We start from the raw sequence: 25,012 nt of genomic DNA, 5'->3' as shown, positions 1-25,012 counted from the left end.
CGGCGCTGAAACATTTCCTTCTGCAAATTCAGATCAAATGCTAGACAGTGGTACCTTGGGTTAAGAACTTAATTCGTTCCGGAGGTCTGTTCTTAACCTGAAACTGTTCTTAACCTGAGGTACCACTTTAGCTAATGGGGCCTCCCGCTGCTGCTGCCACACAATTTCTGTTCTCATCCTGAGGTAAAGTTCTTAACCCGAGGTACCATTTCTGGGTTAGCGGAGTCTGTAACCTGAAGCGTCTGTAACCCGAGGTACCACTGTATTCAGCAACGCTTGATGGAAATAATGTGCTTATTCCCCCAGTTGGTAGGAAATGTATTGCGTGGGAATATTCAGCCTTGGCATTTGGCACGCTCTTGGAAGATAGGTGTGTGGGCGGTGGTTATTGTCTGCAACTTTTCACGTGGCTGCAGGGAGGAAGCTTTCAATTTAGAATCGTAGAACTGTAGAGTTGGAAGGGAGCCAAGGGTCATCTAGTCCAACCCCCTGCAATGCCGAAATCTCAGCTGAATCATCCAAGACAAATAGCCACCCCACCTCTGCTCGTAAACCTCCAAGGAAGGAGAGTCCACAACCTCCTGAGGGAGACCGTTCCACTGCCAAACAGCTCTTACTGTTAGAAAGTTCCTTGTGACTTTTAGTTAGACTCTCCTTCCTTGTAACTTGAAGCCATTGTTTGAGTCCTGCCCTCCGGCGCAGGAGAAAAACAAGCTTATTCCCTCTTCCATGCGACAGGTCTTTTTTCTGGGGAAATGGCACCAAATTGCGCAAGATCACGGCAACAAAAATGGCCGCGGTGTCAGGAGTAAGCATGGACCAGTGGTACCAAATAGTATGGGAAACAGCCCTACTAGAAAAATTAACCAATAAACTGAAACTGACACAGGGACAAACAGAAGAAGACACTTTCACCGCGTTATGGCTCCCCTTTATCACGTACACAGCCCAACAAGACAACAAGAATCCACCAACAGCATACGAATCAATATGGCTAACCTGATCCAAAACACCCACTCACACATGAAAACAAAGTTCACCACAGCCAACCACAAACAAGCAACCACACCCTAGGCCAACCCCAACCTCTCTCACCACCAAAGGAACACAGGTGAACAGCAAAGAACCTGCACAAGCAACGCTGACACCAAACCCTAGATATAGTAAGTAAAATAGAAACATCGCCACCCGACCCCCCCATCTTTCCCCCCCTCCACCTCTTTCCCCCTTTTCTTCCTAGTGTCTCAGCAAATGAAACTGATTTGTAAAAATGTTGCATGGGGAAAAAAATACGAGAGAGAGACATTGCAAACACTTTTGTAAATCAAGAAAATCTTTAATTAAAAAAAAAATGGCCGCAATAAAAAATGTGAAGATCTCGGCATCCAGGAAGATGGCATCCTGGATTTGGGCTTCAAAGTGTTGGAGGGTAGGCCAGTGCCATTAAGTTCCAAGCCCCCTGGAGCAGCCTTTGCCAACCTGATGTCCTGCAGAGGTTTTGACCTACAACTCCCATCAGCCCCATCTCAACTGTTGAGGGCTAGGGTTTATGGAAGTTGTAGTCCAAAATAAGCTGGAGGGCACCAGCTTGGCGAAGGCCATCCACTTCATAGCTGTCAACCGTCCCTTATTTGGCAGGAAACTCCCTTATCCCAGTGCGGGGTCCCGCTGCTGTCCCTTATTGATGATGTCCCTTAAATTTCCCGGGTTTCATGCTTGCCTGGCTTGGGTGGGAAGCAGCGGCTTGGGGTCCTCCGCCGCGAGAGAGAGCGTGCACACGAGCTGCCGCGTCTCTGTCTCTCCCTTTTCCCCCTCAGGGGCGGGTTGTGAAGAGACGGGTGGCGGCAGGCGGGCAGGCAGCCCCTCTCTTGCAAGACTTGCCGCGCTGCCAGGGGAAGCCGGAGGTGGCAGTGGTGGAGGCGGCTGAGGAGGCGGCCTGAGGGGGGAGGAAGAGGAGGGGATGGGGAGGGACGCAGAAGGGCGGCGCTTCAGTGGCCTCCGCGGTGCCACAACCGCCTCATGCCAGGCTGGCTGGCGGCGTGGGCGAGAGTCTCTCTCCCTCCCTCTCTCTCTTGGCTGATGGAACTCCTCACGCCAGGACGATGGCAGCCCCGACGTGCTGCTTAGCATACCCTCCAACCAGTGCAGCATCTTAATGTAGTGATTTCTCCCTCTGCATCCCTTTCATAACTCTATTTTTATAAATCATTTGTCCATCCATATTTCAAATTTTTACTACAAGTTTTCTGTCAATCCTACCAATGTATGTAACTCTTTACAATAGCTTTTCAACTAAATTATAAACTTTCCCAATTCTTTATTAAAGAGGTCCTCTTCCTGGTTTCTAATTCTGCCTGTAAGCTTTGCCATCTCGACATCGTTCATCAGTTTTGCCTGGCACTCTTCTTTGGTTGGAGTTGTAGACCCTTAGGATCATCTAGTCCAACCCCCTGCAAAACACAGTCAGTCGCAGCAAAAGCAGCATGGCTCCATCAGTGCGGGATTTCTGTATAAGCTAAGCAAAATCCCTTATTTTGGCTGCTGATCCCTTATTTTCGAGGCTGCTGGTCCCTTATTTTCAAATCTGTAAGTTGAGAGCTATGATCCACCTACAAGCCCGGGGATTCACTGGAGTGGAGGCCGTTGTTTAATCGGGAGGGCCGGCAGTGGTGTGGATTGTCCTGGTGATGCTTTCATCTCATTCCTCGCTGCTGGAAAGAGCAGGCTAAAATTAGCCTCTGTGCAGCTGTGCACAGGTAGTCGGCCACTTGATGGAAAAGATGAGTCTGCCAGTGTTTACACGACAGCTTGAGCAGACACTGCTGTGCTGACAGCTGCTTTTCTGCACTCCAGATTGGAAAGAATCTGCCTGGAGACATTCCAGCCTCTGCATGGCTGCGTGGCCAGCGGGCCAAACTTATGCTTAGGGGCTGCCCAGCCTTCGCCAAAAACTGATGATGATTTTGCTTCAGTGTCACCAGCTCTTTCTCGGGGGGGGGGGGGCTGGCTTGGGCTGCTGGATTCGGGTGGGGACATGGACAGGGCCGCAGAAAGGACTCCACATTCTGCTCACAAAATGCCCTCTCCAGATTGAGAATGCTGTGCCAAAACCACAAAAAATGCATAATGCTTATTATGTGCACATTTATCTAGTTTGCACCACTGAAACATATGCTGGTGGTTTTTTTGCTCAGCGAACATTTGGCAAAGGCCGTGACTGGCAGAAGCAGCACAGGAGAAGAGGCAGGTGTGCAATAAAGTCAGGGAACACAGAGTACGGCTGTGTACACATGACATTTTATTCTAGACTCAATGGAGACTTGAGTACTTGGTTTTTTTCCTACATAGTACACACACAATCTAGACCTTCTGCAATTTTTCTTTTTTTTTCTTTTTTTGAAAAAGCGCTTCTCAAAAGACTGGGTTCATTCCAAAATGAAAAGCTCACTGCATATTAATTCTACATCATCTCACAGTGTGTTGAGATATAGGCAGTCCCAGCAATGTATACACACCTGCCCAATGACAGGTGAGGAAGAATGTAGGGAAGAAAAATGTGGATAATATAACCAAGGAGTGGGTTTTCAAATGTGTATTTGAAACTACAACCAATAATAATAATAATTATTATTATTATTATTATTATTATTATTATTATTATTATTATTATTATTATTTACGGTATACCCTGCCCTCGTCAGCCAAGACTGGGCTCAGGGCGGCTAACACCAAATATAAAAACAATTGATTGAAATACAATTGAAAAACATTAAAATGCAGCCTCATTTCACTGGAAACTCAATCAAAAACTTTTGGGGGGATAAAAACATCAAGTCTTCACCAAGGCTAACTATCCAGACTGGTCTTACATGGGCCAGAAAAAAGCCAGGGAAGTTCCCAAATAGGAGTTCCAACACAAAAGGAGCAAGGAAAAAAATAAAGAGGGGGAGGGAATCAAATTGATTCCAAGCCAAAGGCCAGGCCGAACAACCCTGTCTTACAGGCCCTGCGGAAAGAAATCAGATCCCACAGGGCCCTGGTCTCATGAGGCAGAGCGTTCCACCAGGCCGGAGCCAGTGTTGAAAAGGCCCCGGCTCTGGTTGAGGCTAATCTGACTTCCTTAGGGCCTGGGACCTCTAGGGATGGCAAGATGACCTTTGTGGATGGCAAGATCTGGAACCAGTTTACGTTGCAAGCAGCATGTTGAGGATGAGCATGAACAATTAAAGACAGAGAAAATTTGATTTTTTGTGCCACAAGTGGGTTCGAACCATAAAACCATTCATAGAATTGCAAAGTCAGAAGGGACCCCAAGGGTCATCTAGTTCAACCCTCTGTAATGCCGAAATCTCAGCTAAAGGATCCATGACAGATGGCCATCCAAGCTCTGCTTCTAAACCTCCAAGGAAGGAGAGTCCACAACCTCCCAAGGGAGACTGTTTCACAGCTCTTACTGTCAGCTTGTCTCTACCCTAGACCTGTAAACCATTTCCCCAAACTGTTCCTCTGCTGTTATACACCATCCTAACCTTAGAGTGATGAGAGTCCCCAGGAGTTCCGAGCGCTTGCCCAGGGTTCAGTTTCCTTGGAATAAAGGTCAGCAGAGACCATTGTATCTTTAGGATAAATGGTTTTATTTACACATGCATACAACCTGAGCAGAATGGCAGGGCTCACAGCATTAACACCTCAACAGATCTCGCTTCTCCATTCAGTTTCCAGGACAGCCCTGAACTCCAGTACAGAGCAAGACACGTTTGTTTTTTTTTAATATCAAGGATATGGTGTGTGGCACGGTTGTCAGAAATATTTGCCACCATCACCAGACCCTGTTTTGCAGGAAGAGTCCCAGATTTACAGAAGCCGTCCCGGTTTCTGATTTGATCCCAGAAAGTCCCGCTTTTCCTAAGGATATCCCCGTTTTCATCGGAGAAACGTTGAAGGGTATAGAGTTATGTGACCCTGCCAAGCCAAGGAGATAAGTAACTATACAGTGGTGCCTCGCGAGACGAAAAGAATCCGTTCTGTGATTCTCTTCGTCTAGCGGTTTCTTCGTCTTGCAAAGCAAGCCCATTGAAGGATTAGCGGATTAGCACTATTAGTGCTATTAGCGGCTTTTAGCGGCTTATCTGCTGATTGGATCAGCTGATAAGCGGCTTAGCGGCTTAGAAAAGGGGGGGGGAGGGAGGGGGAAAAACCAGCAGGAACTCGCAAGACATTGTCGTCTTGCGAAGCAAGCCCATAGGAAATTCGTTTGGCGAAGCACCTCCAAAACGGAAAACTCTTTCGTCTAGCGAGTTTTCCGTCTTGCGAGGCATTCGTCTTGTGGGGCTCCACTGTACAGTCATACCTCGGGTTGAAGTTGCTTCAGGTTGAGCTCTTTCAGGTTGTGCTCCATGGCGACCCGGAAGTAACAGAATGCGTTACTTCCGGGTTTCACCGTTTGCACATGCGCAGACGGTCAAAATGACGTTACACGCATGTGCGGAAGCGGCGAATTGCGACCCACGCATGCGCAGATGCGCAGACACGGGTTGTGTTTCCTTCAGGATGCAAACGGGGCTCTGGAACGGATCCCGTTCGTATCCAGAGGTACCGCTGTACAACCTTTAAAAGGCAGCCCTGCATAGGGAAGTTTTTTTTAAAAAAAGTTTAATGTTTTATTACATTTTTCTACATGTTGAAAGCTGCCCAGAGTGGCTGGGGCAACCCTGTGAGATGTGTGGGGTATAAATAATAAAATTATTGTGATGATGCTGGAATCGGACGTCCCTATTTTTATCGGAGAAAAGTTGGGAGGGTATGCATCGCCGCTGCTTTATATTATTTGGCAAGAGCTGTGCCCTGCCTGGCACCGAAAACAAAGGTTGGGGGCTGGGCCTGGCGAACTCTGGTTCAAATTAAGCTCCTCACTAATGAGAGGACGGGCAACCGAGTGGCGTCTTTGCCGCGAAGCACGCTCCTTCCTGGATTTTGGCCCAGTGAAGGGTTTGAGAGGAGGAAAGGTCAACTATTTATAGAGAGGGCTCCAGCCTGGCACGGGGCTTACTTAACGCAGTGTGTGACTCACTCACCCAGAACAACAACACTGAAGGGACCTTATCTGAGTCTAAGATAAACAATGGCATTTGCTGGGGGAATTCAGGGCCTCATTCCCCTCCCAAGAGGAAGTCGCCGTTTTTAGGTTCTCTTCAGCCAGCCTCGTGTTTTCTGCCAGGCTGGGGAGAAAATGAAGCCATCCCTCAAACCTTCCTGAGGTACCCGAGGACAGAGCCGGCAAAAGTCCCGTGCCTCTCAAGCGGGAAGGACACCCAGGGGTGGACACAAGTCACGCTCATGCTGAGAAGGGGTTGCAATAGGCAGCTTCCTTCATCTCTTAAATTACGGGCAGTGTTTTCCCGGCTAGGCCACAGCGAGGTACAGCACGTAATAAGTCCCTTGGGTCAGGAGCTTATGCGTCCCCACCCGACTCCAACGTGTCCCTTTGGCTCGCTCCCAAGGGACTGTACTGTCGCTTGTCCTCCTAACCTTGCCAGGAGCATCCCATCTGCTTAGAGCAGAGGGGTGGGGGTTTTTTTGGACCTGTCAAAGATGGTGCGGCCATCTTGGGCTTAATTCCCTGGCTATTGAATGGGAAAGGAGAAAGCTTGTTCTCCTCTTCCTATCTTTTTTTTAAAAAGGGATGTGCGTTTGTGAGTACGTAAAAAAGGTAACGGTAAAGGATTCCTTGATGGTTAAGTCCAGTCAAACTTGACTATGGAGTTGCGGCGCTGATCTCACTTTCAAGCCGAGGGAGCTGGAGTTTGTCCGCAGACAGCTTTCTGGGTCATATGGCTAGCATGACTAAACCGCTTCTGGTGCAACAGGACACTGAGACAGAAACCAGAGCACATGGAAACGCGGGTGGCGCTGTGGTCTAAACCAGTGAGCTTCTTGGGCTTGCTGATTGGAAAGTCGGCGGTTCAAATCCATGTGACGGGGTGAGCTTCCATTGCTCTGCCCCAGCTCCTGCCAACCTAGCAGTTCAAAAGCACGCCAGTTCGGGTAGATAAATACCGTATTTTTTTGCTCTATAAGACGCACTTCCCCCCTCCTAAAATGTAAGGGGAAATGTGTGTGCCCTCTCGCTGTTCTAGCTTCTGCCTTCATCCCGCTGCCCTGCAGAGGCTTTGCACGGCTATCCCTGACTTTTGCAGGAGGTGGGGGAAGGGACAGAGCACACGGCTTTGTCGCTTCCCCCACCTCCCAGAAAAGCCCCCAAGAGCCGCGCTCCCTTTAAAGAGTGTGCGGCTCTTGCGGGAGGTGAGGGGAAAGCCAGGAGTCTTGCTTTCACTGAAGCCAGGAGGGCAAGAGGGATCGGTGCGCACCGATCCTGCTTGCTCTCCTGGCTTCAGCGATAGCCGCAAAGCCACCTGAGTGAAGATGGAGGAGTGCTCCCTCTTCGTTCAGGAGGCTTTGCGTTTCTTTCTTATTTATTGTTTTCCTCCCCTAAAAACTAGGTGCGTCTTATGGTCCGGTGCGTCTAATGGAGTGAAAAATACGGTAGGTATCACTGCGGCGGGAAAGTAAAGGGTGTTTCCGTGCGCTCTGGCTTCTGTCACGGTGTTTCATTGCACCAGAAGCAGTTCAGTCATGCTGGCCACATGACCTGGAAATCTACCTGTGGACAAACGCCGGAAAGTGAGATGAGCGCCACAACCCCATAGTTGCCTTTGACTGAACTTAACCATTCAGGGGTTCTTTACCTGTGAGTAGGTAGGTATAGGGGACAAGCCTGTCTGAAAACCAACCACACACTAACCTGGAAACTTGCCCCTTATTCCTGGATGTGGGGAGGCGGGGCCATGCTTGCCAATACTCCATAGTAAAGGAACTCTGCACATGTTCAGAGACACTTTCTACTATGCCATACATTCTAGGGCCAAAGCCTACCAGCTTGAGCCTGGCAGGGTAGGGCACTACATTATTTGCAGGGCTACTTTGTTATTTTTTAATGAGACTTCTGAGATGGCTTAGGGCAGAGAGGCGCCTAGACTTAAGGAACACACTTTCAGCCCAGGACTTAGTTTTCACAAACAGAACTCAGCTCACAATCCTGTTATGCAAAAATCCCCATCTCCACCACCACCACTCAAAAAACGTTTCTTCATCTTAGCAGCCTAATTTAGGAAGAATTGTTGTTGTTGTTGTTGTTAAACAATTGGGAGTTGGAAACCCTTGGTGACCTACTGCAAAGTGCCCAGAGATCTCAATCTTGCTTCTGCCCACTCCTGCTCTAACGGACCAGCCTCCACTGTAAACATTTGCAGATGTGTGCAGGTAAGGCGTGGAAAACAACAGGGCAAGCAAGACTAGACTTATCCCAAGACAAAATCAGTTCAGACCCCAGAGGCCAACACCCGCATCCCTGCCCAGGTCTCTAGCACGCATCTTTCCAAGCTTGCGTATCCAGATTCGAAAAAGATAGGCTATTTCTCCCAGAAAAAAATATTCCCTTTTTACAAAAAAATTATTACAATAGCCACTTTCCAATCCTCAGCTGTGGAGGCTAATCTTAAAGAGGCAATTTTCACATTTGAGCTGTTTTAAGAACTCTCCGGTGGATAGCATCTGAACCCAGCAATTTGTTTTGTTATCATTTGTCAATAAGGCCTAGAACTTTGTCTCTTGTCACAACTGTTTGTCTCAGCTCCCTTGCCTGAGACAGTTAGTTCAGGCACCGGGTGGGTCTGCCTGAGGCGCCCCCATCCCATTTTGCCACCTGAGGTGAAACGGGAATTGCCGCCTCCTGTCCACCACGGCGCCCCAGTTCTCACTGAACTCGGCAGGAGCCAGGGTGCTCCTCAAAGTGCTGCCGCTCAGCTCCTCTGCCCAGGGAAGAGGAATGAGTGGCAACGCTGGACCCCCAAATGCCCCCTTCTTGGTGGTGTAAATGGGTGTGCAGAGTGCCACCTCTTGCAGTGGGTAGGCCGTCTCTGGGTCCGGCCCTCAGGGCCGGATTTAGCTTTGATGAGGCCCTAAGCTACTGAAGGGAATGGGGCCCTTTATATTTTCAGCTGTCCTTTGTCAACAACAAATTGCTGGTTTTTTTGAGTTGAATATATGCTATATGGCAACTTATGGACCTAATAGGTATCTAAAGCCGTTTGCACATGTTGCCCTGCAACCAGTTCATGCAAAATGTAGGCACCCTATATAAAGAAATGAGCAAGCCAGTGATATTTTAGGGAGCATGACTTTCATCCTAGGAGCCTACACAACATAAAACACTGTTGCTGTATGTAGGCTTTAGTTTATTTGTTTTTTTATCTTATATTTTGGGAATATACATCCAGTTCTGTTTTCCTTTAATTTTTTTTTGGGGGGGCACCAAAAGAGTGGGGCCCTAAGGCATAGCTTGTTTAGCTTATACGTAAATCTGGCACTGCCTGCCCTTATTTGTTTGTTTTCCATACTGCCCTGCAGCCGGGCCTCACAGGGCAGTTTACAGTATAAAAACTCAACAATACGTACCATAGTAACAAACCAAAACCAACAACATCTTCTGCAGTCTCTGCTACGATGCAGCTGCACTTGGAATAATGTTTACAGTTCTGGTTGTTGCACCTCAGAAAAGAATATCCTAGAGCTAGGGGAAAGGTTCAGATAGGATATTGCTAGGAAAAGTTCAGAAAAGGGCAAACGGATAATATTAAGGGGTAGCTATGTTAGTCTTTTGCAGCGGCAGAAACCTCAGTCTGATGGCATCCTGAAGACCAACAAATTAATCGCAGCCTAAGCTTTTAATGGACCCGAGCCCAGTTTGTCAGATGTGAAATCTTAGCCGGCAGGTATACAACAGAGAAAATTGTAATGTGGGAGATGAATGGCAATGAGATGCAAAAATTACAGTCAGTAATAGAGCTCAAATGTATATTAAACAGACATAACTTTTACAGCAGCAGACTGCTGATACTTTACTCAGCATTGATGATGATGATGATAATAATAATAATAATAATAATAATAATAATAATAATAATAATAATTTATTATTTGTACCCCACCCATCTGGCTGGGTTCCCTCAGCTCTCTGGGCAGCTTCCAACAAAGATTAAAAATACATGAAAATGATTTATTATTATTATTATTATTATTATTATTATTATTATTATTATTATTGTTATTATTCCTCTAGAGAACCATAAAAAAACCAGGTATAGATAGCGCAGATATCCTGGCATTGATAAACAAATGAACACATGTAGTGCGATATTTTTTTTTAAATCTCTCTTGAACCCACAAGCAATGGTATTGAACTGCTTCATGAATTGTAATCCAGCTGTTTCATCTTGTACAGTGGTACCTCGGGTTAAGAACTTAATTCGTTCTGGAGGCCCGTTCTTAACCTGAAACTGTTCTTTACCTGAGGTACCATTTTAGCTAATGAGGCCTCCCGCTGCCACAGCCGCGTGATTTTTGTTCTTATCCTGAAGCAAAGTTCTTAACCTGAAGCACTATTTCTGGGTTAGCGGAGTCTGTAACCTGAAGCATCTGTAACCTGAGGTACCACTGAATTCTTTTATGTCCCTTTGATCCTTTATTCATGGGGCTGGAGCAACTCTCCTACGAGGAAAGGCTACGTCATTTGAGGGTCTTTTTAGTCAAGGGGGCATGTAGAGACGGAGCTTACTGACGTGAACTCGCCTCTCCCATACAGTCGTTGGCATGTCTGGGAAACGGTACAACGTTGTCTGAACACTAGAAGTTTGTTTTCAAGCACTTTGCTTAGTCATAGTACCAGTAAAGTGGGATGTAATGTTTTGCACCGGTGCTGGGCAAGGTCAAAAGGGTATCTGAAAGGATCTTCCGTGATCTAGCAAAACAAGTCAAAGATGCAACTGAAAGCCGATAAAATCAATAGGAATTTCACCATTGACATAAGCAGGATGTGAACTTTGAGCAATGTTATGTTCCTATCCCCCTCCCTTACCTTGTTTGTGGAGAAAGCAAGGAGGTGTGGAAACCTTTAAGATCCTTTTAACTGTGGAAACTGTTCAGGCTCACAAACAGCTCAATTAAAAAGTGGTGAGTGGTTCAATTCACGTTGGTGAAAAGAGCTGAGATTTGAAAACAGAGCAGTTGTGAGTAGGGAACTTGTAGAAGATGGCAATTATTCCAACCTAGGGCAAAAGGGTGTTGCTGCAATGTACAACCACAAAAACAATAGTTTACACATTTATTCCTCACGATTTCAGAGAAAATATTGTGCTTACGATGTGCTAGATTATTATTTTTTAAATAATGAAGAACTGTTGACATTGAAGTACAGTGGTACCTCGGGTTAAGTACTTATTTCGTTCCGGAGGTCCGTTCTTAACTTGAAACTGTTCTTAACCTGAAGCACCACTTTAGCTAATGGGGCCTCCTGCTGCTGCCGTGCCGCCGGAGCACGATTTCTGTTCTCATCCTGAAGCAAAGTTCTTAACCCGAGGTACTATTTCTGGGTTAGCGGAGTCTGTAACCTGAAGCGTATATAACCTGAGGTACCACCTATTGCAGGATCCCTGTGTTTTGTTCTGCCCGTTCCTTGGACATTACTTGGAATAATATATGACAAATTAGATTGTAATCCTAATCCCATTTACCTGGCAGTAAGACCCATGAAATTAATAGGCATTGCTTCTGAGTAGACATGGCTGGGGTTGTACTGTTAATGTCTCTCTCCCCCCAAAAAAAATATTTCTCAGGTTGTAACACAAATTTACATTTGGGACTCACTCTGGAATAAGCCCCACCCCAGTTGACTTTCCCAATACCCTTTACGACAGAGCCCCCCAAACCTGCAACAGAGTTTTCCGTAAATTATTTTTCTAAATGATTCCGGAGCTCTATTCCTCTTCGCAGGAACTGGATTTAAAAGCCCAGCAGGGGGAAAACCCATCTCCCTTTCCCACCCCCAATTCCCCAGAAGAGCTCCCTGGAATTGGAGGCTAGATGGATGGGACAGGCCCAGCATTCCAGCCCCGGCTTCTGTGATGTCATCAGCTTCTCAGGAAGGATGCATAGCAAGGAATTGTGCTGGATCATATCTGAAAATGGAGAGAACAAGCACTATGTGAGGCTCATACAGCTCGGAAGCTAAGAATAGAACAGCACTGGTGGTGGGGTGGAGGGAGGCGGCAGCGGGAGGCACTGCCCCTTCCATTCCCCCCCCAGCCCTGTTCACTCAGCACATACATTCACAGGCAACGCAGCACCTCCCAGCCTTGCCAGCTCTGTCCTCTCTTTTTCTAACAGGCTCCCCCCTCCACCTCCCATCCATTACTGGATCAAATAGCGAGAAGCAAGAGAGGCACCTGATGCCATTGAAATGCCAAGCAGAAGTTACTGGGGTAGAGCCTAGTCCTCAGACTGTGGGGGACAGAAAGTGGATTTAATCTGAAAAGGGCAGGCGGGCATGGAGGTGGTGGTCTTCTGTTAGGGTCTGCACAAGGCTGGATGTGGTCCAGCTGTTTCTCCAGGGATATCTTCTTCTTTTTTTTTAAATGATATTTATTAAAAGTTTAAGAATTACAAAGAAAAAAGAAAAAAAGAAAACAACAAAAAATTTGACAAAACATACATTACAATACATAAAAGGAAAAGTATAAAAAACAATACAACAATACAGCAAAAACACACACATTAAAACACACATCCAATGTTCCATATCTTTATCTTTCATTTACTTGTTTCATCGACCTCCTCACACCTCCCTTTTTGTATTCTAATTTAATTAATTGTTTCAGCAAATTCTTTCCATCTTTCTCAATTTTTGTTATATAATTTATCTTAACGATTTAACCTTTTAATTAACTCAACAAATCCTTTCCATCTTTCACTATATTCTGTCATTCAATTTACCTTAATTTATTTATCTTACCATAAAAAAACCTTAAAACTTATAACTTAATACTTATTTGTACATAACGCCTTATATCATTTCTACTAAAGCCAAATAGTTTCATTCCAACATTTTTCCTAATACTCGTTAATTTTACACTAATTCTCAAAATAAATTTTTAAAAAACTTTCTTCCAATCTTCATCCAACGTCTCTTCTTCCTGGTCTCGGGTTTTGTCAGTCCTTCTTGTCCATTCCATCTAGTCCATCAACCTGGTGATCTTATGTCCGAGGCTCTTAAGTCTTTTCCATGTCCCTTCTGCAGATCTTCTTCTTGTTTATACCTGCACTTTACTTTGTCTTTTGTTGATCTTTTTCTTAATTTCTTTCCTTTCTCATTGGGGGGTAGGTCTCGGGAGGACTCCAATCCAAAAATATCTCCATCTCCCCTCAGCAGATCAGCCCATTCCCCACAGTCCCATTCCCCACAGTCAACACTGTAATCCAGGAAGTATTTAAAAGCATGTTTCAAAGTCCTTCCAAAATTAAGAGCCCTCACAACTCCAGACCCCCCCTGGTCCACTCCAAATTCAAACTTCAAGAACAGCGGCTTATGCTCCTGCAAGGCCTCGGGTCTCTCCATTTGTGTTACTTGAGGTTCAACAGCAACCTCCTCCATTATCTTCTGCACTTGCGCTTGCCCTGTCAAAACAGGTTCCTGGGCTGGTTCCTGAATGGTTTCTATATGGGTATTCGCCGTTTGTCCAAAGTTTTTAACTGCAACAGTCATCAAATCCATCTTCTCATGCATCTGCTCCAGCAAAGCACTTGTCTTGCAAAAAGCAAGCACCAAAACTTCTAAACACATTTTTATTCAAGGTCAGAGTCTGGTCTCACGATCCTAATCTTACAGCTGTGAAATCCCCAGTTCGACTCCAGCAACAAATTAACAAGCTCCCTCTAGAGGAGACAATTTCTATTTGTATCCATCTCTTGAAAGCAGGACCAACAAAAGAAAATTACTTTCATTTTTCAAATATTATGTTTCTTTTGAATGCAAGAGGCAACATTGGAATCAATTTGTTTCTCTTTTTTAACTATCTGTCAAAAGACGTTCCATTCACAGTCGATGAACTTCCCCATAAATTTCTGTCTCTGACACCCCGTTCCCAGGTTTGAGACGGTGGAAATTTATCTTTCTTTACTCTCTCTCCTGCAGGCTTAAACAGTCAAAAATTCCCCCCCTTTTCTCCTGCTTCCAAGAGGGGTTTTGGTGGTAATAACTGAAGGAAATTTAGACCTTTATATACGACTTTCCAGACTTTAACTTGCAAAGTTTTTGCTTCAATCTATTTACAAAAACGGGAGGCGGACTTCCTGTTTAGAGCCTTCCCACTTCAGTGCCAAATTAAAATGTTTCTTAATCCAATTTTCTGTTCTACTCACGGGTACTTGTTTAGAGTCCAATTGTCCACAGCGCTTTCCGGCAACGGCTGTGCGGCTTCACTCCGTAAAAGTAGCGGTTGATTCAAAACACCGCGCCACTCATCCCACGTTGCTTCGGATCCCTGAAAAAGGGTTTCCCTGCGAGTAGGGGAGGCGCTCCTGGTGTCAGCCGAATCCCACGTTCCCAGGCTTCCTCCGCCTGAGATTTTTAAAGGGCCTCCGCCTTCGCCGCGGCGGCAAGACCCAATTTTCACGGAGCGGGTTCCTCTCGGTCAGAGGAACTCCACCATTGCCGATGGCGCTAACCCGGAAGTCCTCTCCAGGGATATCTTCAAGGTTGCTTCCGTTATGTTGCATTTTGTGTTTCTGTTTTTCAAGTTTACATGGTGGGACTCGATGCAGCCAGTCTTTGAGCAGAGATGCATAGGATTGCACTGCTAAGGTGTCTTAGTTATATTTCCCCTTATTTACAAATATACAAGCAGAGCTTAAGGGGAGGCCAGTGGGCGACACTCCAGGGTTCTCCAGAGAGCAGCCTGGTCAACTCCTTCCAGAGTGCATGCCCAATTTCAGCAGACTCCAAGCAGTCAATCAATCAATCAATCAATCAATCAATCAATCAATCAATCAACATTTGCCTCTTCCAAAACAGCCAGTTATTTCTCACCCATACATACAGCTGCTCCCTCAGCTAGAGGTGTATCAACTTTTCCACGCCCTGATGCCTATCTCGTTCAGAAACACAGGGAGGTTTCCCAGCTTTCAGGAGACCCATCTCCTAACCATTATCTATCACTGATTAAAAATAAACCCACTGATCCTCCTGCAAACGGCCTAAAAATGGTTGTCAGGATTCCATAGCTCATTTAACTTGCATCATGGCGTGTGCCAGTGTAAATGGTGGGATTTTTTTTGTCAGCCACATACTCTCAAATAGAGGCCTGGTGACAACAGGGCATTTTCTACTTTGGAACAGAACGTATGTTGGTGTTGCCTGGATTTTAAACCCAGCCTAGCTTTTCTCCTGGCGGTGTGCAGTTGTACTACCTATGGTGCCAGTGCAAGCCTGGTGGGCTGGATTGTGAACCTGCCAGTCCTTCAAGGGCCATTTGTTTAGTCGTTTAGGCGTGTCCGACTCTTCGTGACCCCATGGACCAGAGCACGCCAGGCACTCCTGTCTTCCACTGCCTCCCACAGCTTGGTCAAACTCATGCTGGTAGCTTCGAGAACACTGTCCAACCATCTCATCCTCTGTCGTCCCCTTCTCCTTGTGCCCTCCACCTTTCTCAACACCAGGGTCTTTTCCAGGGAGTCTTCTCTTCTCATGAGGTGGCCAAAGTATTGGAGCCTCAGCTTCAGGATCTGTCCTTCCAGTGAGCACTCAGGGCTGATTTCCTTCAGAATGGAGAGGTTTGATCTTCTTGCAGTCCATGGGACTCTCAAGAGTCTCCTCCAGCACCATAATTCAAAAGCATCCATTCTTCACCGATCAGCCTTCTTTATGGTCCAGCTCTCACTTCCATACATCACTACGGGGAAAACCATAGCTTTAACTATACGGACCTTTGTTGGCAAGGTGATGTCCCCGCATTTAAGATGCTGTCATTGCTTTTCAAGGGCCATAGAAATCTCTTTAACCAGGGACACCCAATCAATGTGAGCAAAAAAGCAAGGCACGGGAAGGGCGGGGACTGAGTCCAGCCACTCCATGCAGGGTTCAGTACGCCACCCCTGACAGAGGCAGGTGCATGGTAGGTGCTTTGAGGCCAGGGCGCCCAGTGCTGATGTTGTTGTTTCCCTTGAGGCTTGGGTAAGGAGGAGGGAGAGAGGATGGGGCAGAGCTTGCCAGCAGGCAGGTGGCCAGCATGCAGGAGAAGCACATATGTGTGGGGTTGTAAGGGGACACCCGGCCTACTAAAGATAGGAACTGACAGCTGCAGCTTGGGCCAAGCATTGCCGGTGCGGGGCAGCGGGAGGGGGCAGCTCTCTGCAGCCTATCTTGTGCTGCCTGCGGTGTGCCTGGGCTTTTGCTTATACAGCTGACAGCTGACCAAGGCACCTGCTTCCAGGGCGGGTGGGGCCTGGAGCAGCCAAGCCTCTGCCAGAGCATGAAATGCAAGGAACTGAGGGTCAAGCTACACGTTAAGGGCAGGGCTGGGGTTATTTTACACATATTGCCAGGGCAGGGCCTGGGATCTCTAGTTTAAGCTTGGGATCCTAGAGGGGGAGGCAGGTTTTTTTTTGGGGGGGGGGCTTTTGCCTAATCTGGATTGGGCTCCTTGTGTGTACAATTTGCAGGTGGGGCGGGTGGTTAGATGACAATTTATGCAGCCCCAGAAGCAGGGGCTTGCAGAGCCAGGCGGAGGCCTGGGCCAGGCAGATAATGTGCCCCTCACTTTTTCTACCCTGGGGATAACTGAAGTCTTATAAATTTCTTTTCTGTGAATTTTTGAATTACGCAGGAAAAATCAAGCAACTTCGCCTTATCGTGGTTTATGTTTATCATTGCTAAACCATTTAGGTGTTCTTGAGCCATTGTTGATTGAAAGAAAGACTAACCGGTAATTCGTTTTAATATATTGAAACTTCTCTCATTGGAGGCCACTGTAGCTGGTAATGATAAGAAAATGCGTAATGCAGTTAGAAGATTTGGAAAAACGTTTTCCAAATTCAAGTTTAGTATTTGCAGTGGCGTAGCGTGGGGGGGGTGCAGGGGGGGCCAGCCGCACCGGGCGCAACATCTGGGGGTTAGGGTTAGGGGGTGCAAATCCACGGGTTAGGGGGCGCAAATTACTTGCCTTGCCCCGGGTGCTGACAACCCACGCTACGCCACTGAGTATTTGATCAGCAATTGTGAATATGCTGACCGAGGCCCCCTTTGGAATCGGAGGCCTGGGCCAAGTGGCCCTTATGGGCCCCCCTCTGTCTGGGGCTGCCCAGGAGAAAGGACAAAAGAGGAGATGGATTTGAATAAATGTGCACATGCTAATTTACATATGCATATGCAAATGTAGAAACAATTGCTTTAATTTAAGTACAGTAGATGAGACAGTGGGGAAGAATGTCTGTGAACCTCTCTCAGACAGGGTCCTGCTTTCTCCCTTCTATGGTTCTTTATTTTTAAACTGGACTAGACACATGTTCAAATAGAGAACGCCTTCAAAGGGAGAGCCGTTCTCTGTAATGTAGGGCACATGGCCAGCAAACCTGGGGTGAGATTGGGTGCTAACTCCCATTTGCTTCCATGAAAGCAATTTTTTCATATGGCAATTGCAAGTGATGGGCGGTGATCCAAACCAGGATCATAGTAGGGGGATAAAGGGCTGAAGCCCTCTACTTCCCTATGCTAGGGTCCCAATCCAGATCCGAGTCCCAAGTGGTTTATTTTGTGTAAACCAGGGATAGGGAACCTTTGTTCCTCCAGATGTTGCCAAACTACAACTCCCATCAGCCCCAGCAAGCAAGGCCAATGGCTAGGGGTGATGGGAGTTATAGTTCAGTAACATCTGGAGGAGCAAAGCTTTCTCATCCCTGGTGTAAACAGGCATGTAAGCAACCCTGCACTTCAAGCAAGGGTGGGGAAACCTGTGATTGTTTCTGGATGGTGCTGGCCTTCACCTCTTATAATCATGCTAGATGGGGAATTGGAGTTCAATAATATCAGGAAGGCTTAAAGATACAGCTATATAGTTAATGTAATGTGCTGTTTGCCCCCCTCCCCCAAAAAGCTAAGACTGGCCTTGCTGATAAGGGATAACCAGCCTCATAACCAACATGCTTAAATCTAGTTAATGCATGAAGGGGTTAACACCATAGAGTAAGCTGTCCTGCCCGGCTTAGAGAGAATACTTCCCTTTACCTCAAAGGAAATGAGTAATCAAGCCTATTGGTCAACCTCCAGTCCGGTTGAGAAGCTCAGTGTGTAAAGAGGTTTGAGCTGGTTGCTCCAGCTCAGACCACATGGCTTTCACAAGCCACTCTTGAGTTTCTATACCAATGTTTCACCATTTTGTAACTAAGCCAAGCAACCTTTTCTGAAGCACATGAACCTGACCTTTGGAGAGTTTGTAAGTAAATCATTTTTTTAACTTACCAAACGTGTGGGCTTTTTCCTATGCTGGGGAAAGAAGGAAACTTTGCAACTCACAAGGTCTAGCAGCCTCTATTTCCACTCTTTACGTTGCTGCATCTTTTGTGATTTTAAATCTCTGCTGGGGTGCTCTCACCAAAGAGTATGTGTCCCAAACTTGGATCTTGGCATCCAGTACTCCTTTTAAAACCTATTTTTTCTTTGAACCAACGGCTAGATCAAAGGTGCCAGGAGTCCAGCGACAAATCCCCAACTGCAAACAAGTAGACGCTTTGGTACACACAAGTTAGCCAAGAAGTTGTTCTCCTGACCACAACACTGGACAGTGAAAGGCTTAAAAAATCGATTTATTTTGGTCACTGACCAGAGTGCTACTGAAAGGCTTGACATCCCTGCACCCTTCTGTTTTGCCCTCAAGGAGAAGGTCAGAGACATTCCTATATAGCTAATTGTCCAGTTCCTTTGTAGAGCCATCATCACCTTTCATGGGTTCCACAAAATCTTTTATGAAGTACTCTTGCCTGTTCTGAAACTAACATGGTTTTGGAAACAGTTTTTTCTGTGATGGTCCACATAAACTCTGCCTGTCCTCTTCCACCAACAGAAACCCAGGATTTCTGTTATGTAAGTCCTAGCAGACAGCCAACTGCATGTTTCTTTTAAGAGCTGAGTCTCATTTCTGTATGCCCTTCAGTCTTAACGCTTAATAAACATCCTTTAAGTGAAGCTGTTGGGAGCGCTTGGCATGTTGTGTAACACAGATACTGACCCACCCGCTAGCACCTCACTGCACTGTGATGTGTTATAATGCTTTTAAGGAATAACAAGTCAAGGCCTGGACTGGTAGTGGCTAGCAGATATGACAAGTGTCCCTTCACCCCTCTTTAGAATTTGTATAGCTCTGCAGTAGGCCCAGCAGAGGGAATAATCGGGTTTGTTGGCAGGTAACAATGAACAGGACACACCTCCAAGCTGGTTCTTTGGCAAAGAGCAGGGGTCAGTAACCTTTTTCAGCCGTGGGCCGGTCCACCGTCCCCCAGCCCATGTGGTGGGCCGGACTATATTTTGAAAAAAGATATGAACCAATTCCTATGCCCCACAAATAACCCAGAGATGCATTTTCAATAAAAGCACACGTTCTGCTCATATAAAAACACCAGGCGGGCCCCACAAATAAACCAGAGATGCGTTTTAAATAAAAGGGCACCTTCTACTCATGTAAAAACACGCTGATTCCTGGACCGTCTGCGGGCCGGATTGGGAAGGCGATTGGGCAGCATCCAGCCCACGGGCCTTAGGTTTCCTACCCCTGGCAAAGAGACAGGTGAGGTGTGTGCCTGATCATCACAGCTGCATGTATGCAGGTGTATCTATTTATTTAAAGCACTTCGCTCTGATCTTTAGCTGAAAAAACTCCCAGTAGCTCACAAAGATTGGTGGTTAGATGGCTTGAAAAGGAAAGTTGGCAAATTCTTGGGAGGCTAGGTTTGCAAGTGGCTGTTGATGCTGGAGAGAACAATCAGGGGAAGGCTCTTCTTTCAGACCCTGCCTGTTGGCTTCCCAGAAACCCTGTTGGAAAAGGAATGCTGATCCAAACAGACCTTTGATCACGAATTTTTCTGGGGAGAGGCCTCCTTCAGGGAACCAGCTACTTCTGAGCTTTCGGTTTTGTTTTATTGTAAGTTCTAAGATGAAAACATACGCACCCTCCTGGAATGAGGCCACCGACCCCTGGCTAAGGAAGCAGATTAATTGTCTTATACGTATGGAGTATATATGTGTGTATGCAGAAACAGTGTGGTGTAGTGGCTAGAGCTTGGAATTAGCGTACCCACAGAAAAAAGCACTAGGGGCATGCAGTTCACCCAAGCGTAATTGGAGTGCAGGCGTCCTCTGTGTAAAAGTTTGCTGTTGTTGTTTTGTTTTGAGGCTCAACACTTTAACGGGAAGATTATTTTTAGTAGTCGATTGCTTCAGAAGGTGAACAATTTGGAACCTGAAAATGAATGCTTCTGTTTTCAAACTCGCGTTGGAAGTTGAACAGCTTCCTAGGCACATTTCTCCATTTTTAAAAAAGGAATTTGCCGACTGACAATTGTGCCTCAGTTGTTGAACATTTCGGAAGTCGAAGGGTCTTCCGGACTGGATTACTTTCAACAACCGGGGTTCCACTGCATTGCTCCTTAACCATTGCCATCGTTATTTTGAGGCCCAACCCCTGGGAGAGATTATTAGAAGTAGTATTAGTATTTAAACATCAACATTATTATTTTGAGGCCCAATGCTTCAAAGGGAAGACTGCTGTTCATCGCCATCATTATTTGGAGGCCCAACGCTCTAAAGGGAAGCTCTTCCTTTCCCTGCCTGGCCTTACAGAAGCCTCCCTTGTCCTCACCGGAGTGTCTTTTGCCAGGCACCCCAGTTAGGCCTGAATGTTTCTGCCTTCGGGAGGCCCTGGGACTGGCAGTGAATAAGCTTCTTTGGGCCTGGAGTGATGGAGGTCAGCAAGCCCTCATGAGTCGGGCACTCACATGTCAAGGCAGTGGGACTGTTTGTCCGGGACTCCCGTTTACTTTGTCAACAGGATCAAAGGGCTTGTGTTTGACAAGTGGGAGGAGAGGACAGAGAAGGAAAACATGTCCTTTTGTCCCTCCCTCTGCCCTACAGCCATGGTCGGAGAGGCAAAAAACGAGAGTCAAGGTGGGAAGAAGAAGGAGAAGAGTGAAAAACACACCCAGATTAATGGTACTCCAAAACACAGCTGGAAAACAGGGCTGTCATTATATTATTATTTCCTGGCAGAGTTCCTGTGTCGTTATAATTGCAGCACGATAGGCGCCGTTTCACCAGCAGTACAACTGTGTGCTAATAAAATCTGCGTTAAAGAGCCCAGCTTTGTGCAAGAGTGGCCGCCTGAGGTGGTACCCTTCAGCCCATGTCAAGTACACAGGAGTACCTGAGGCTGTTGAGATATCCTGGCAACTGAGGCAAAGATTCCCTCTGGTTCACCTGCCCCTCCCTGGCCGTAAAAACACAGCAATAATAACAGAGGGATGTGTGTTTCTTTGAATAACCTCTCCCCACTTCTTTTAACGCCTGCCACCAGCGCTGCTTCCTCACTTTCCTGCTGGAGTTGGCATGGCCCCCTAGTGGCAGCCATGCGAATTGAAGAGCATGACGACAGCCTTAGATTGTTATGTATATAGGAAGATAAGACTGAATTATAGTGACAGTTTTATGAGCAATTCAAGGCCTGTGAGCTGACGTGCTGCAAGTAGCTTGCAGCTGCAGCTGTGTTCAAGGCAAAGATCCACGAGCAAGCGAGAGCCCCCAACTCCACTGTGAACTCACCAACATCTCTTCTTCCGGAGTGTACGAAATGTGGCACCATATTTTTCAGTGAGTCACATAGATACAGACACTTTGAGTATTGCATTGCATCTTATTCTCATAGACAGACTTAGCCAGGGCACTTTTTCCATATTGCAGGGATGAGACAGCCGCCTCCTTTTGCCTTCCTGAGCTCTGGGTTGTCTTACTTCCACTGCTACAGAGTGCCAGAGAGGCCCCAGCTTCCCAAACTCTTATTTGGTCATTTGGCTGCGTTTCTCTCAACACGGTGCCCTTCTCTTGGCTGAGCTCCATGATTTGTTACAAATTACTCTGACAATAAAGGCTATCAGTTTAAAGAGTGTCTAAGCTCTTGAGATAGATACACAGGCAGCATGGAATGGAAGTTAAGCCTCAGTCGTGTCTGCAGAGGAAATGATGTGGGGTACAAAAGCTTGCAAATATTTCTTGGTCCATTTAGAGCAGGGGTTGGGAACCTTTTTGGCCCAGAAGGCCAGATCTTTTATCTCCTTCTGCCGCACAGGCCAACTTTTATCTCCTCCCGCTGCACAGAGCCATCCATGTGTCAATCAACTCACATCACAAAGGCACCAGGCGACTGATGGACTTGCCCACCTGTCAGATTTGACCCATGGAGGAATGGGGGTCTGCTTTGCCAACACATTCCCCATAGGCAATGTGCTGGCTAACCTGCCACTCATCAGCTGATGAGCAGAGTGTTCAGTCCTGCTCTCTGTAGGGGTCTGAGCAGCTGATGAGTGGTTAAATCCTGCTGCTTTGGCAGTGCACACCACTTGCCTGTGGAAAACTGGCTGACAGGTGGGTGCATTCAACATTGATGGGAATGCCACTCATCAGCTGACATCACCCAGTGGTTTTATAGGGGGGGCAGAAGTTCCCCAATTCTTGATTTACAGCATGAGGGGGCAACATTTTTCCTGCTGACAGCCACGTTCTTTTGTGAGAGTAATCTTCCAGGTGTTGCATACCAGCTGTGCAGCCAGAGGCAGGGGCAACTAGGGCCAGCCACAAGTGTGTGGGGCCACTCCTTACCTCTCCGATACTCCCGTTCAGTCCCTCTCTCTTCCTCCCCAGCAAGTCAGCGGAGAGAAAGATCACTCTGTGGCCAGAAGCCTGAACTGATTCTTTGCAGAGAGCTTTTGAAATTGGGCTAAGGGCCGCATAAAATTAGGCCTGAGGGACACAAGATGCCCCATTTGGATCGCGATTTGGTTCCAAAGTGTCACCCTCCCCACCAAAACACACTTCAGACGCATTCAACATATTGAGAAGTGGTAATAGTCAAATGATCTGAATTGGTGACCTATGTTACGTAACGGAGAATTAAATCAGAACTACACATTATGCTGCAAGGATGGGGTTTCCAACCCTGTGACTGCTGCAGGGGGGGGGCACTAATGCTTGGGCTGGCCTGATAGCAAATGCTGTCTTCCCACCCAGGTCAAGGGACATAGTGTCTCATGCTTGTCAAGTTCTCTGGGCCCCTGGGGTGGAAACTGTTTTGGCAGCTGAGGCAAGACAGTAAGGCACCTCTTCCCACTCCCTTATCAGGCAATATTGTAAGATGCAATATATTAAAGGACAACGATTTAGCACCCTCTGTGATGCCCAGAACCACTGTCTCAGGGGCAGATGTCTCCCTCTGCCTAATGGTGGGGACAGCTCTCAATCTAACATGAAGGCAAAAGAGGCACTGGCAGGGGAGATTCAGTGAGCAGGAAATGGGGCGATGAACTCTTCTCTTGCACCAGGTTTCCAACTGTTCTCCACCTTCCGCCAATCTGGGTGCCAAGGCTGGCAATGGGCCTGGTTGCTGGTGCTGGGGCACAGCTTGAAGGTATGGGTTGTGGGGAAATGTGGGGAGCAAGGGAAGCATGAAGTATCCATTCCCTATGAACACACCACAGCCAACATTAGCCTTTCCCTGTAAATATGGGTTAGGTTGCCAAGGCACGGTTCTGTTCCCACCTTAGCCACCTGCCCCTTGTCGCTGATGGTCTTTGCCTGACCTGAAATCTTGCAAGCACCTACGCCAGGTTTCTCTAATCATGGTGACAGATGGCTATGCAGCCCTAAGGTACATAGCAGCCCACAGTGAAAAAGACCCCAGAAGAAATCTTGTGTTGTTGGTCAGATGGTGGTGAGAGCAGAGTCCACAGAATATGGCAGGTCTGCCTGGCAGTGCCCTCTTGCTCTAAGCTCTCAGTAAGGGCAAGATTGCCCTCTGGGGGCGATGTAGCAGACCAGGGGTGGCCCAGGTCTCAACCCTGCCCTTTTTGGGGAGGGGCCAGTGCATGCTACACACTGTTGTAAGACACTTAATTCCTGTTGATGTCAACAGCGGCTTAGGAGGGCTTTCCCGGTTACATAAATGATGGGCTCCTGCAGTTCAACCACATTGTTTTGCAACACTTGAAAGAGGTTGGTGTGTGTGTGTGTAAAGTGCTAGATGTGCTCTTAGGAAACGGAACTTGCCGAGACGACCACACGAAGCCCTCTTGAAAAGGTACAACCTGCACCAGCCTTCGCTCACCTAGTGCCATCCAGCTGTTTGGGTTACAACTCCCAACATCCAGAGCCTGCATGGGCTGGTGGTAGCTGTGATCCAAAACACCTTGAGGGCATCAGGTGGGCGAAGGCTGGTCTACACTCTATAAATAACACCGTCACATAAGGGGGAAAACTTTCACAAACGGTTTTGTTCAACCGCCACACAAGGAACAAAACTCACAAACAGAAGCATCACACAAAATCACCAACGTTTTTATTTATTTGTGCATAGCTTAAGTGAGCTACATTTGAGTTGCTTTAATGGAGAACTTAGAGAAACGGGGTGTATGGACAGCTCTTAGAAACACCAAAGCTGCCCTCCTAGGAACAGAAGCAAACAGCTCTGGGGTGGATTTATGTGGGGCTTTCCCCCCAGCCTAATCTGTTTTGCTTCTTCAATGCTGAAACCCAGTTAAAGACCCCTCCTAGATGTTTGGAACCAGGGAATCCAAATAGTGCCTCCCACTTGGAGATATATATACCCTATATGCTGAATAATTGATATTATGATTACCTAAAATACCTTGCCTGAGACAAGCTGTATATAACCATCTCTAATGTTAGGGCTGGCTCCGGCATGCAATACTGGTTTTCCCTCGGAAGGATCATGTGCAGTCTTGTGTAGATATCCAAAAATCCACACACACACCCGCAACCACTTGAAAATTGCCAAGCATCTTGGTGGAGCAC

The 25,012-nt window shown here is 46.9% G+C and overlaps 1 pseudogene across 1 annotated transcript in view; it reads right to left on the bottom strand.

Moving 5' to 3' along the window:
* LOC308580954 (epidermal differentiation-specific protein pseudogene) overlaps window positions 1-24,257 on the bottom strand; it is a 68,143-nt pseudogene extending 43,886 nt beyond the window's left edge. The window contains exon 1 of the transcript XR_014013480.1: window positions 24,244-24,257. The product of XR_014013480.1 is annotated as an epidermal differentiation-specific protein pseudogene (transcript). The remainder of the gene's footprint in view (window positions 1-24,243) is intronic.
* Between the last annotated feature and the right edge of the window lie 755 nt (window positions 24,258-25,012).

The sequence above is a fragment of the Podarcis bocagei genome (genome assembly GCF_964188305.1).
Source record: "Podarcis bocagei genome assembly, chromosome: 2".
Lineage (NCBI taxonomy): Eukaryota > Metazoa > Chordata > Lepidosauria > Squamata > Lacertidae > Podarcis > Podarcis bocagei.
The sequence above is the reverse complement of the archived record's forward strand: the minus strand, read 5'-3'. Positions and strand labels throughout refer to the sequence as shown.